Here is a 13,387-nt window from a genome sequence, read left to right as displayed (position 1 = left end):
TATTCAGGTGCACGAAAGAGGAAGAAAAGTTTGCTTAGGCCACCTTTTATACAGTTTTGCAGACGTCTGGACCATATTTGCAGTTTCCAGAAAGGACTTGGAGACCTGAGCCTAGGAGATTAACTAATTTGGCAGCAAAGCCCAACTGGGCAATTCTATGATATTAACCAGCAAAGATGATCATCTGTCCAGTCATGTTGCTTTAATCTGTCAGGCAGAAGTTTCTCCCATTCAGCTTCCTAAGGGGTATAGTCTCCATCACTCATGCTGGACCAACAGCTAACAGAGGAGAGGGTTTGTGTGGTGGTAGCTGTTGGTTTTTGAGCTATATATTATGGCCCAAGTTATTATCTATCTTGGTATATGTTCCATGGGTGCTACAAAAATAATATGCATTGTACTGTTGCTAGATGGAGTGATCTATAAAGGACAATGTGCGGGATCCTTGGGATGACGGGATTCTTCTCTGTCTGGACAGTACAATGCCAATATCCTGGTTGTGATGTTGTATTACAGTCTTTAATATGTCACCATTGGGAGACTGACTAATCAGTATATGAGATTACTCTCTATTATGTCACAGTTGCTAGTGAATCTGAAATTACTCAAAATAAACATTTTACGTAAAAATTAAATAATTAAATTTAAATCCTAAGTAGAAAGTAGTCTGAATGTTGATGTCATAGAATAAAGCCTTTATCACTTTGGTGTTTTGTTTGTCAAGAGCTAGGCAGACTGCTATGACTAAGTCAAAATAAAAGACTACTGTGTGCGTCCTCCCATTCTGCACTACTCCACATGCTTACAGACCAAACTACTAGACATACCTACTTAGCAATCAAAGAAAGGTCCAATGTTTATATCTATATATCTATCTATAACTCTATATCATCTATATCTATCTAATCTATCCATATATATACACACATATATAATTTAGGACTCAGAAATGTTACTTGTTAATTTCATAGCTTAGGAAGATCTTTCATTGTGTGCTTAAGGGAAGAAAGAAACCTAATATGTAAATTAAGCATAAGAAAGTCATGATAGGAGAACAAAAAAGAGAGAGAAAAAAACCCTTCAGAGCAGGTAATGAAATTACAGTGCAGACCATTACAGGTACTTTTAGAAAAAAAAATAAGACAATGATAAGCATGACTTAAAACAAGCATCTTGAATATAAAAGCAGTACATATAATTTTTCAATTGTCAATATAAACACCAGAAATGACAGCAACTGAGGATAAAAATTTATTTTCCAATCATGATTTAAAATTATTTTTTACCAAATCTGAAAATTCATTTAGCCTAACACTCTCCTTCAAGTGGTATTTGGATTGTGACTTTGAACTTTTAGACATGGAAAGCTAATTGGTATTTCATTACTTAATAGGCTCACAATCATAACAATGCAAATATTGGTTATTGGCTTTAAACTTTGACAATCAATCTTTAGGCAAAGAAAAGATGTTATGCTTAAGTGATGATATGAAAATCTAAGAGCTGTGAAGATGTAAAAGTGTAATATACAGCAAGGTGTGGAGAAAACTTGGTAGAGAAGGGTATTAATAGTCATATAAAGAATGGAAATTGAATGAGAAATGACAGAAAAACTGAATTGAGGTTTAATTACATTGTTTATATGAATGATAATAAAAAACACAAAAATAATAAAACAGTTGTCAAACACAGATGGAAGAGAAGACTTGAACAAATTAAATATTTATATTTGATATTGTGGGAACAATGTTAGTTGATGTTAATAAATGCAGAAAATAACATGATTATGTCATTTTGGTAGGGGGATCACCAAAATATAAATATTTTTTTAAAGTCCTCTGCAGAGTAGACCTAGAAGTAATGAGTGGTATGAGATGGTTAATTTTTATTATAAAACATTCTTTAATGTTATTTTTTTTAATGTGCATATATTACTTGATAAAATAAATATTTAAAAAGTATAACCCTATTTACTTATAATGTATAGTGATTTATAATATAAGAATGCTTATTGTTAAATTAACATGAAAAATTAAGAATAGAAACAATTTAACAGACTGAATAATGCATATAAACATCTTTCTAGCATTTTTTAATGCATGAAATATGTTATTTTTCCTTGCCTTATACTGCTGAGTTTGAAATATCACTCACCCAAGGCTTTTTGTTTCCTTTTAGCTACTTGGCTAGCAGCTGCTTCTATTTACAAGTATATACCATGTGAATTACAAGTAAATAAAATAATTGGTCTTCAATTAGACTAAATTTTTACCAAGTGGATTGTTGTGCTCTGATTACTCCTTTATCGTATCAATGGCCACACTCACAACTCAAATGTGCTCTTAATTTAATTAATTATACTTTTTAGTAAAGAAAATGTTGTTGTACATAAACTATATCATTAAAATAACTATAACAAAAATAAGAATTACCTTTCATTGGGAATATATAATTGAGAGTAAGATTTAAATAATTTTAGCTGCAAAGTTTAATAATCCTCTAATTAATTTTAAACTTAAGAATCTTAAAATCTTTCTGGCTTTACTTTTATGAAAAGGCATCATCAATATTTTAAAAATATATGCTTGTGGAATAAATCATCTAATTACTCTATTTCTATGTTTAAATCTCTCTGATCTTCTTGCAATAGAGTGTAAGTCACTATAGCTTTGTTACTAAAAGAGAGTGGCTATCCCAGGAACACACAATTATAACGTCTGAAAGAACTGTCCAGGTATTTTTTAGTTCATTTCCATAGGTTCAATATTTACTTGGGATGTTACTTATTTTCACAGCCTGGCATCATATCACATACCTTACAAATATATTTATTACAATTTAAAGGATATAATTTCCCTTCTCTGTTTGACTAGCTTCCTACCATTACTTTTTTCCAGTAATACATATAACTAAAAATAATCACTGATCATTTGTTTTAATTTGTCAGCAGAAATGATTATTTCCTGCTAAGTATATCTTTGATAAGATATATTTTGTAAAAAAATCAATAACATAATAAAGACCTTAAAATATTTTTCTTTCTGAATTTAGAAATTAAGCTATGATGGAGTATAACTTTTTCTTTTTATAAAACATATACAAAAATAATAGCAAGTGTTCAAATAGTTAACTAACTTTGTTATCCTACAAGGATCATGAAAATTAACTAACTGAATGAGAGAATATATTTCATTATCCACAGGATAATCAGTTCTATCAATATTCACAAGTCTTAGCTATAAATTTATAATGGAAATACATAATGTATTTCAAAAGTTTTAAACTCCGGAATCAAGAGAACTTAACATTAATAATAATGAATCATTTATACCATGCTTCTTTTATTCTTCAATTATACTTATCCAATACTTAAATGTTATATTCAAATTAATTACCATACTTATGAATTAAAAATCTTGTTTTTGCTTGAATTCCTACATTATCAAAAAACAAAAATTGAGTGATACATTTCCATTTACGTATTAATTTCAAATTTGTATAAAGAATTTAAATTTAATTATCAAAGATGAATAACTATCATTATAAATAATTTTTTAATAAAAAAGATTTGGAAGATATGCTTCATGAATTTGTGTTAATGAAACTTAATTATACTTAACATTTATTATCAATTTGAACTAAAAACTATCACAAGAGACAAAGAAGGGCATTACATAATGATAAATGGGTCAATCTATCAGGAAGATGTAATAATTATAAATATATATGCACTCAGCATCAGGGTATCTAAATATATGAAGCAAACACTGACAGTACTGAAGAGAAAAAATAGACAGCAATGCAATAATAAGAGGCCAGTTCAATATCCCACTTTTAACAACAGAGAGAACATTTAGCTAGGAGTAATAATGAGAAACAACCAGAATAACACTATAGATCAATAGAACCTAACACACGTATACAGAACATTCTACCCTAGATCACTAGAATACACATTCTTTTCAACTGTACATGTTTTCCTCCAGGATAGATCACATTTAGGTTAAAAAAAAGGTCTTAACAAATTTAATAAAATTAAAATAAAACTCAGTATCTTCTCCAACCACAATGGAATGAAACTAGGAAGAACAGCAGAAAGAAAACTGGAAAATTCACAAATATGTGGAAATTAAACAATCTTCAGAAAAAGAACAAAGTTGGAGGTATTGCACTTGCTGATATCAAAATATAGTGCAAAATTACAGTGATAAGACTGGCATAAAGACAAACATAAACCAGTGGAACAATAGAGAAATCAGAAATAAATTCATGCAAATATGGTCAACTGATCTTCGACCCGGTGCCAGTAATTTACAACGAGGAAACAATAGTCTTTTCGACAGAAGGTGTGGGGAACACTGCATATCCACATGCAAAAGAATGAAATTGATACTTTATATCACACCATACACAAAAATCAACTCAATGAATTAAAGGCTTAAACACAAGTCCTGAAACTGCAAAACTTCTAGAAGAAAACAGAACAAAGGTTTCATGATATTGGTCTTGACAATGATTTTTTGGCTATAACACCAAAAGCACAGGCAACAAAAGCAAAAGTAAACAAGTGGGATTACATCAAACTATAAAGGTTTTGCAGAGCAAAGGGAACAATCAGTGGGGTAAAAGGCAACCTATAGATTGGGAGAAAATATCTGTGAAACATATATTTGATAAAGAGATAATGTCAAAAATATATATGAAGAAACTAATGACCCAATTAACAAATGGCCGAAGGACTTGTATAGATACTTCTCCTAAGAAGACATACAAAGGGCCAACAGGTATATTTAAAAATGCTCAATGTCATTAATCATTAAGAAAATGCAAATCAATACAACAATGAGACATTATCTCATACCTGTCTGGATAACTACTACACAAAGAAAAACATATACATGTGTTGCTTGAAATTTGTCATAGTTTGGGGCTGTACCACAGGCGCTGTGCTAAAAACTACTAAATTTAGTTATTTTGCTCGTATTCACATTACTGATAGACTTTGCCAGGAAATTACAACGACAAAAATGTTTGTGGTAAAAGTTCTACCACACTTCAGCAGTAAACTGTGCATACATGACCTCTGAAATAGATTGATGGTTCTTGTTAGTACATATTTTGTTCATTCATGCTAGGTAGGAGTTACACATTATACTTTATCTTCTGTTTATTCCATTTATCGCAGTCACCAGAAGGGACATTGCATAACAAAGTTATAAGAAGTGAAGACTATGTTAGCTATTTGATCAAATATGTTTCAGTGCAAACTGCTTGGAACATCAAAACAATTAGTCAGACTCGAACTTCAATCTGAGCTAGCATTCATATTCAAAGATTTGCATTCAGGTAAGTTCAGAGACCAAATATTCCATTTGATTTGTTTTGAAGTAGCCATCTGCCCACATTAAAAGTTACTACAACAGTTTGGCAGGCAGATTAAAGAACTGAAATAACTACTTTGTGTAGGTCAGGGTCACTGGCATCCCAGTGTTACTTGGAAAGAACAAAAAGTAATGTTCACAGCCTATGGTACTTTACCAAGTTGCCACAAAAAGTGGCTATAACTTCTAAAGTGTCAAAAATTGCAGGCTTCATGAGAATCCTTTAAGGAAACTTTATAAATAATATATAAAACTGGAGCTCCAAGATGGTGGCAGATTGAGTGGAAGCCACACTGATACTCCCCCGGGACCAATCTGGATTTACAACAAAAGCGTAGAAAAACCATCCTGAAAAACAACTGAAGGTGAGCTGGAGAGAACCCTCATAACTAAGGAAGAAAAGTGGGGACCGCAGAGAGAATCGTAGAAAGTGTGGAGGCGAGAGGGCTGGCCGGGCTCCCACAGGCAGCAGCTGAAGGTCCGGAGGGAGAGCTCAGCTGTGGGGGTTCCCACTGAGGACTCTGGGGCCTAAACCCCAGGCTGGGGTCCCAGCCCAGAGACCAGAACTGAGAAAGGTGCCCACATAACAGCTGGCTGTGAAAAGCAGCTGGGTTTCTGTCTGCCAGGGAGAGGCGGCTGGAAATGCAGGCACACTCTTAAGGGCCAACACAAAGTTTCATGTGCAAACACTCACCTTGGGCTCCAGCAGAGGGAGGGCAGAGTGGACTGGAGCTGTGTGAGGAGAACCTAGGGTTGTGGAATCTGGAGAGTGAGGTCAGAAGGCACCTACCTGGATTCCTGTGCCCAGTCATTCCCCCATACTGCAGAGGGCATCTTGCTCAAGCAGACAATTTGCTCCTTTTGCCTGGGAGGCAGGGAGCAATTGCCCCACCAGCTGGAAAACCTCTAGCCCTACCCAGAGGAGTTTCTACAACCTGAGGCTCCTTAAAACACTGATAACAACTAGCTACCCCACCCTGTGGAGTTTCCACAGCCTGAAGCTCATTAAAAGAATCAGATTAATCAGCCTGTACGGAGAGGCAGAACTCAGAGTGCTTTGAGTCTTTGCCTGATTGGCCTCTGGCCCTGGGCCTTGGAAAAGCAGACTTTGGTGTCCATCTTGGTCCTGTCCGAATGCACCCAGACCTAGCAGTGGAGACTTTAAACTAGGGTTGTTGATAGCTCCAAACAGGGTACTCAGGGCCAGTCACAAACTGCGTCTGACATTGGCCTGTACCAGAGACCCTCCAAAAAGACTGAGAGTCCTAGCAGATCTACGTAACACTTTCAAAAACCCCTCAAAAAAGTAGACAAAATGGGGAGACCAAAAAAACAAAAACCCCAAATGAAAGAACAAGAGAAGCCTCCAGAAAAAGAGCCAAAAGAAATGGAGATAAGCAATCTCTCAGATATAGAGTTCAGGATACTGATTGTAAAGATTTTTTACAGCAGGAAAAAAAGACATGGAAACTATGAAAAATGACCAGTCAGAAATGAAGAATGACATAGCAGAAATAAAGAATGCATTGGAAGGAATAAACAGCAGATTAGAGGAAGCTGAGGATTGGATCAGTGAATTAGAAGACAGGGTAGAAAAAATCACTCAGTCAGAGACCCAAAAATGAAAAACAATTAAAAAACAGGAGGACAGCCTAAGGGAGCTGTGGGACAGCATGAAACGTAACAATATTTGTATTATAGGAGGGCCAGAGGAGGTTGAAAGTAAGCAGGGGTTAGAGAAACTGTTTGATGAAATAATGGGAGAAAACTTCCCTAACCTGGTCAAGAAAAAAGTCACACAAGTTCAGGAGGCTCAGAGACTCCCAAGCAAGAAGAATCCAAAGAGGCCCAGGACCAGACACATCATAATTAAAATGCCAAGAATTCAAGACAAAGAGAGAATCTTAAAGGAAGCTAGAGAAAAGCAATGTTACCTACAAAGGAGCCCCCATAAGGCTGTTAGCTGACTTCTCATCAGAAACTCTATAGGCCAGAAGGGAATGGCATGAAGTATTCAAGGTAATGCAAAACAAAGATCTGAAACCAAGGCTACTCTATCCAGCAAGATTATCAATCAAGATAGATGGTGAAATAAAGAGCTTCCCAGACGAAAAAAAAAAAGGCTAAAAGACTTTATCACTACAAAAGCAGCATTACAGGATATGTTAAAGGGACTGCTATAATTAGAAGTAGAAATAAAGAGAATGAGAAATATAGGTATAAAGAAACAAAAGGGCAGTAGATAAGTATCCTTCAATAATAATCTTAAATGTAAATGGATTAAATGCTCCAATAAAAAGATATTGGGTGGCTGAATGGATAAGAAAACAAGACCCAAATATATGCTGTTTACAAGAGACCCACCTCAGAACAAAAGACTCACACAGGATGAGAGTGAAAGAATGAAAAAAATTTTCCATGCAAATGGAAATGAAAAAAAGCTGGAGTAGCAATACTCATATCAGACAAAACAATTTCAAAATGAAGACCATAATGAGAGGCAAGAAAGGTCAATACATTATACTAAAGGGATCAATCCAACAAGAGGATATAACCCTGGTCAACATATATGCACCCATTATAGGAGCACCTAAATGTATAAAAAAACTTCTAGAGGGCTTTAAGGGAGAGATCAACAGCAATACAGTCATATAGGGGAATTTAACACCCCACTGACTTCACTGGATAGGTCTTCCAGACAAAAAATCAACAAGGAAACAGTGACTCTAAATGACATACTAGTTCAGATGGATTTAATTGACATTTACGGAACATTCCATCCCAAAGCTGCAGAATATACATTCCTCTCAAGTGCACACGGGATGTTCTCAAAGATAGACCACATGTTAGGACACAAAACAAGTCTCTACAAGTTCAAGAAGACTGAAATCATATCAAGCATCTTCTCAAACCACATTGGCATGAAATTAGAAATCAACTACAATAAAACACTAAAAAATATTTAAACACATGGAGGTTGAAAAGCATGTTTTTAAATAATGAATGAGTTACCAAAGAGATTAAGAAAGAAATAAAAAACTTCCTGGAAACAAATGAAAATGAACACACAACTCCAAATCTATGTGACACAGTGAAAGCAGTCTTAAGAGGGAAGTTCATAGCAATACAGGCCTACCTCAAAAAACAAGAAAAACTTCTAATAGACTCTCTAACACTACAAGTTAAACACTTAGAAAGCGAACATCAAGAAAAGCCCAGACTAAGTAGAAGGAAAGAAATAATAAAGATCAGAGCAGAAATAAATGATATAGGGACTAAAAAAAACAATGCAAAAGATCAATGAAACCAAGAGCTGATTCTTTGAAAAGATAAGCAAGCCCGGCCAGGCATGGCTCAGTGGTTGAGCATCCAGGCGATCAGGGTTCAATTCCCGGTCAGGGCACATACCTGGGTTATGGGCTCGATCCCCAGTTGGGGGCGTGCAGGAGGCGGCCGATCAATGACTCTCTCATCATTGATGTTTCTATCTCTCTCTCTCCCTCTCCTTTTCTCTCTCTGAAATCAATAAAGATATATTAAAAAAGAAAAGAAAGAAAAGATAAACAAGATTGATGAACCTTTATCCAGACTCATCAAGAAACAAAGAGAGAGGACCCAAATAAACAAAATCAGACATGAAAGAGGTGAAATAACAACTGACCCAACAGAAATACAAAGGATGGTAAGAAAATACTATGAACAACTATATGCCACCAAGATGGACAACCTGGATGAAATGAATAAATTCCTAGAAAAATACAGCCTTCCAAAACTCAATCAGGAAGAGTCAGAAAGCCTAAATAGGCTGATAACTGCTGATGAAGTTGAAGCGGTAATTAAAGGGCTCCCAGCACACAAAAGCCCTGCCCCAGATGGCTTCACAGGAGAGTTTTATCAAACATTCAAAGAAGAATTAACACCTACTCTCCTCAAACTATTTCAAAAAACCCAAGAGGAAGGAACACTTCCAAACTCTTTTTATGAGGCCAGCATTAGCCTAATTCCAAAACCAGATAAAGACACTACAAAGAAAGAGAATTATAGGCCAATATCCCTGATGAACATAGTTGCCAAAATCCTGAACAAAATATTGGCAAATTGGATTCAGCAATATATTAAAAGGATCATAACCATGACCAAGTGGGATTTATTCCAAGGATGTAAGGCTGGTTCAGTATTCGCAAATCAATAAACATGACACATCACATAAACAAACTGAAAGACAAAAATCACATGATCATACCAATAGATGCAGAAAAAGCATTCGATAAAATCCAACACCCATTTTCAATAAAAACTCTCAGCAAAGTGGGACTAGAGGGATCATACCTCAACATAATAAAGGCCAGATGTGACAAACCTACAACCAACATCATACTCAATGAGCAAAAACTAAAACCATTTCCCCTAAGAACAGGAACAAGATAAGAGTGTTCACTTTCACCACTCTTATTCAACATAGTGCTGGAAGTCCTAGCCACAGCGATCAGACAAGAAGAACCCATAAAAGGCATCCAAATTGGAAAGGAGAAAACAAAACTGTCATTATTTGCTGATGACATGATATTGTACATAGAGAATCCTAAAGACTCCACCCAAAATGTACTAGATTTAATAAATGAATTCAGCAAGGTAGCAGGATACAAAATTGACATCTGGAAATCAATGGCATTTTTATACACCAATAATGAACTCTCAGAAAGAGAAACTAAAAGGCAATCCCATTTACCACTGCAACTAAAAAAATGAGATACCTAGGACTAAACTTAACCAAAGATGTAAAAGATCTTTATTTGGAAAATGACAGGACACTAAAAAAAGAAATGGAGGAAGATATAAACAAATGGAAAAATATGCCATATTCAAGGATTGGAAGAATTAACATCATTAAAATGTCCATACTACCCAAAGCAATCTATAAATTCAATGCAATCTCTATTAAAATACCTACAGCGTATTTCACAGATCCAGAACAAACACTTCAAAAATTTATATGGAACAAAAAAACACCTTGAATAGCCACAGCAATCTTGAGAAAGAAGAATAATGTCAATCACAATACCAGAACAATCACAATACCAAATCTCAAGTTATACTACAAGGCCACTGTAATCAAAACAGCTGGTACTGGCACAAGAACAGACATTAGATCAGTGGAACAGAACAGAGAACCCAGAACTTGACCCATGCCATTATGGTCAATTAATATTTGACAAAGGAAGAAAGAACATACAATGGAGTAAAGACAGTCTCTTCAATAAATGGTGTTGGGAAAATTGGACAAGTACATGCAAAGAAAATGAAAATAGACCGCCAATTTACACCATACACAAAAATAGATTCAAAATGGACAAAAGACTTAAGTGCAAGACATGAAACCATAAAAATCCTAGAGGAAAACATAGGCAACAAAATCTCAGACATCTCTCGTAGCAATATGTTTGCTGATACATCTCCTAGGGCAGGAGACACTGAGGAGAAAATAAATGAATGGGACTGCATCAAAATTAAAAGCTTCTGCACAGCAAAAGAAACCATCAACAAAACAAAAAGGGAGCCCACTGTATGGGAGAACATATTTGCCAATGAAACACTTGATAAAGGGTTAATATCCAAAATATATAAGGAACTCATACAACTTAACAAAAGGAAGACAAACAATCCAATTAAAAAATGGGGAAATGACCTAAATAGACACTTCTCCAAAGGACATCCAAATAGTTAAGAAACATGAAAAAATGCTGAAAGTCACTAATTATCAGAGAGATGCAAATTAAAACCACAAAGATGTGTCACTTCACACCTGTCAGAATGGCTCCATCAACAAGTCAATGAACTACAAGTGCTGGCGAGGGTGTGTAGAAAAGGACACCCTAGTACACTGCTGGTGGGAATGCAGACTGGTGCAGCCACTGTGGAAAGCAGTATGGAGGTTCCTCAAAAGATTAAAAATTGACCTGCCATTTGACCCAATGATCCCACTTCTAGGAATATATCCTAAGGAACCCCAAACACCAATCACAAAGATCTTATGCACCCCTGTGTTCATAGCAGGGCAATTTACAATAGCTAAGATCTGCCATCTGCCCAAGTGCCCATTAGTAGATGAGTGGATAAAAAACCTGTGGCACATTGACACCATGGAATACTATGTAGCTATAAAGAGGAAGGATCTTTTATCCTTTGGCACAACATGGAGAGAACTAAAAAATATTATGCTGAGTGAAATAAGCCACTCAGAGAAAGACAAATACCACATAATCTCACTGATATGTGGAATATAATAAACAAAATAAACTGATGAACAAATTGGATCCAGAGCCATAGAAGCATGGAACAGACTGAAGGATCTCAGAGGGAAGATGGGGAGGGGGAAGTGGGTAGGGAGAGACTAATCAAAGAACTTATATGTTTATAAACATAACCCATGGACATAGACATTGGTATGGGGAAAGCCTGGGGGTGGGATGGATGTGGGGTGGAGGGGATCAATGGGGATAAAAAGGGGACATCTGTAATATTTTCAACAATAAAGATAAAGAAACTTCAAAAAGTAATAAAATAAGTAAATAAAATGGTAATTAATGTTCAAAATAAAGAAAGAAATATAAAACTTCAAATATCAGTGGCGAACATATTTTAAAACAGCACAAAAATCTAATAAAATATTGTAAAAAACTACATGATGTAATAATCCTGATGTGCACATAATTTATATCCTGACACATTTCAAATGTTCCTTTGATTAAAAAGAGGCTTCAAAGATATTGATAGTTTTACTTGTACACTAAATATTTACGTTAGTCAATAGTCCAATTTTTAATTGTGTAAAGCAAACTCAATTCCAAAAGAGACTTACTTTAGTTGTGTCTTGTTGCAGTTTAAGAGGAATAACCTTTATCTTCAGCCCCTCTGCCCCTCCCCCCCTTCTAAATTCCTTTCTCCACCCTCCTCCCAAGTCTGTGCCTGTGAAATGCAGGTTTTTACAAGTTCCTCTTCTTGAAAGAGTACCCAGAGAAAGGAGTTAACAATGGCTCTCAGCTAGCAAGTTGGGTTTGAGGTGCCATGAAGAGGAGTGGGCAGGAAGACAAGCTCCCATGTATCCAGAGCTTGGAGAGGAGCCTGCAGTACAGAGTGGACCACCTGCTGAGCTCCATGGAGAGCTGCAGGCTGGCAGGGAGAAGGGCAACCCCAGTGCAGGTCTAGAAGTGGTAGATTTGGCTGTAGTCCAAAGAGCTCATCAACCAGGTTACTGTGACTAAGGAGAACAAGAGGGTCTTTCAAGCACAGAAGCCGAATCCATCTGGCCTTGACCCCAAAGGCATGTATCCTTTCCTCTTGGACTTCATGGTGCTGGACAACTACCACTGGAAGTCTGTGACAGGGAGTGAGTGCCTGGAAGTCAGCCTGAGCTACAGGTGCCCAGCTGTATTTACACACACCCTGACTCTCTGAACTTGGGGGATCTGCTGGATAAATGTGCCTGTGTCCTTCAGCAAAGTTAAACTTATCAACAAGCTGAACAGAGAGTGTCAGATCATACTGAAATTCTTATATAAATAGAAACTTCAAATTCACATGGTAAGAGTTGGAGGTCTACAAGGGATGATTACCAGCCATTATATCCCAAGATTCAGTGCATTTCTTTGATGGCTTATCAAAACAAGGAGACCACAGCTCTTCAGACTAAATGCAATCCATTTACAAAGGCTTGCCTTGATGCAAAGAGAAACAGGAATCACAAAGATAAGATGGAAGAACCTGGAGACAAGAAGCAATCTGGGTATTCTTAGTGGAATGGCTTTTTCCTGGAATCAGTACTTTCTGTCTACTGCCAACCCATACTCTCAGTTTGGAGGTCCTCTCCCGCTTTTCTCCACACATGGCTATGAAAGATATTCTGTCCTGATGTCCAGAGAAACCACAATTCACTCCTCCCTGATCTCCCCGCTCCCCCCCCCCCCCAGCCCATACACTCACTGGAACATGTAACAGACCAGGGCAGC

The sequence above is a fragment of the Miniopterus schreibersii genome, assembly GCF_964146895.1.
Source record: "Miniopterus schreibersii genome assembly, chromosome: 3".
Taxonomy (NCBI): domain Eukaryota; kingdom Metazoa; phylum Chordata; class Mammalia; order Chiroptera; family Miniopteridae; genus Miniopterus; species Miniopterus schreibersii.
Note: the sequence above shows the minus strand (reverse complement) of the source record.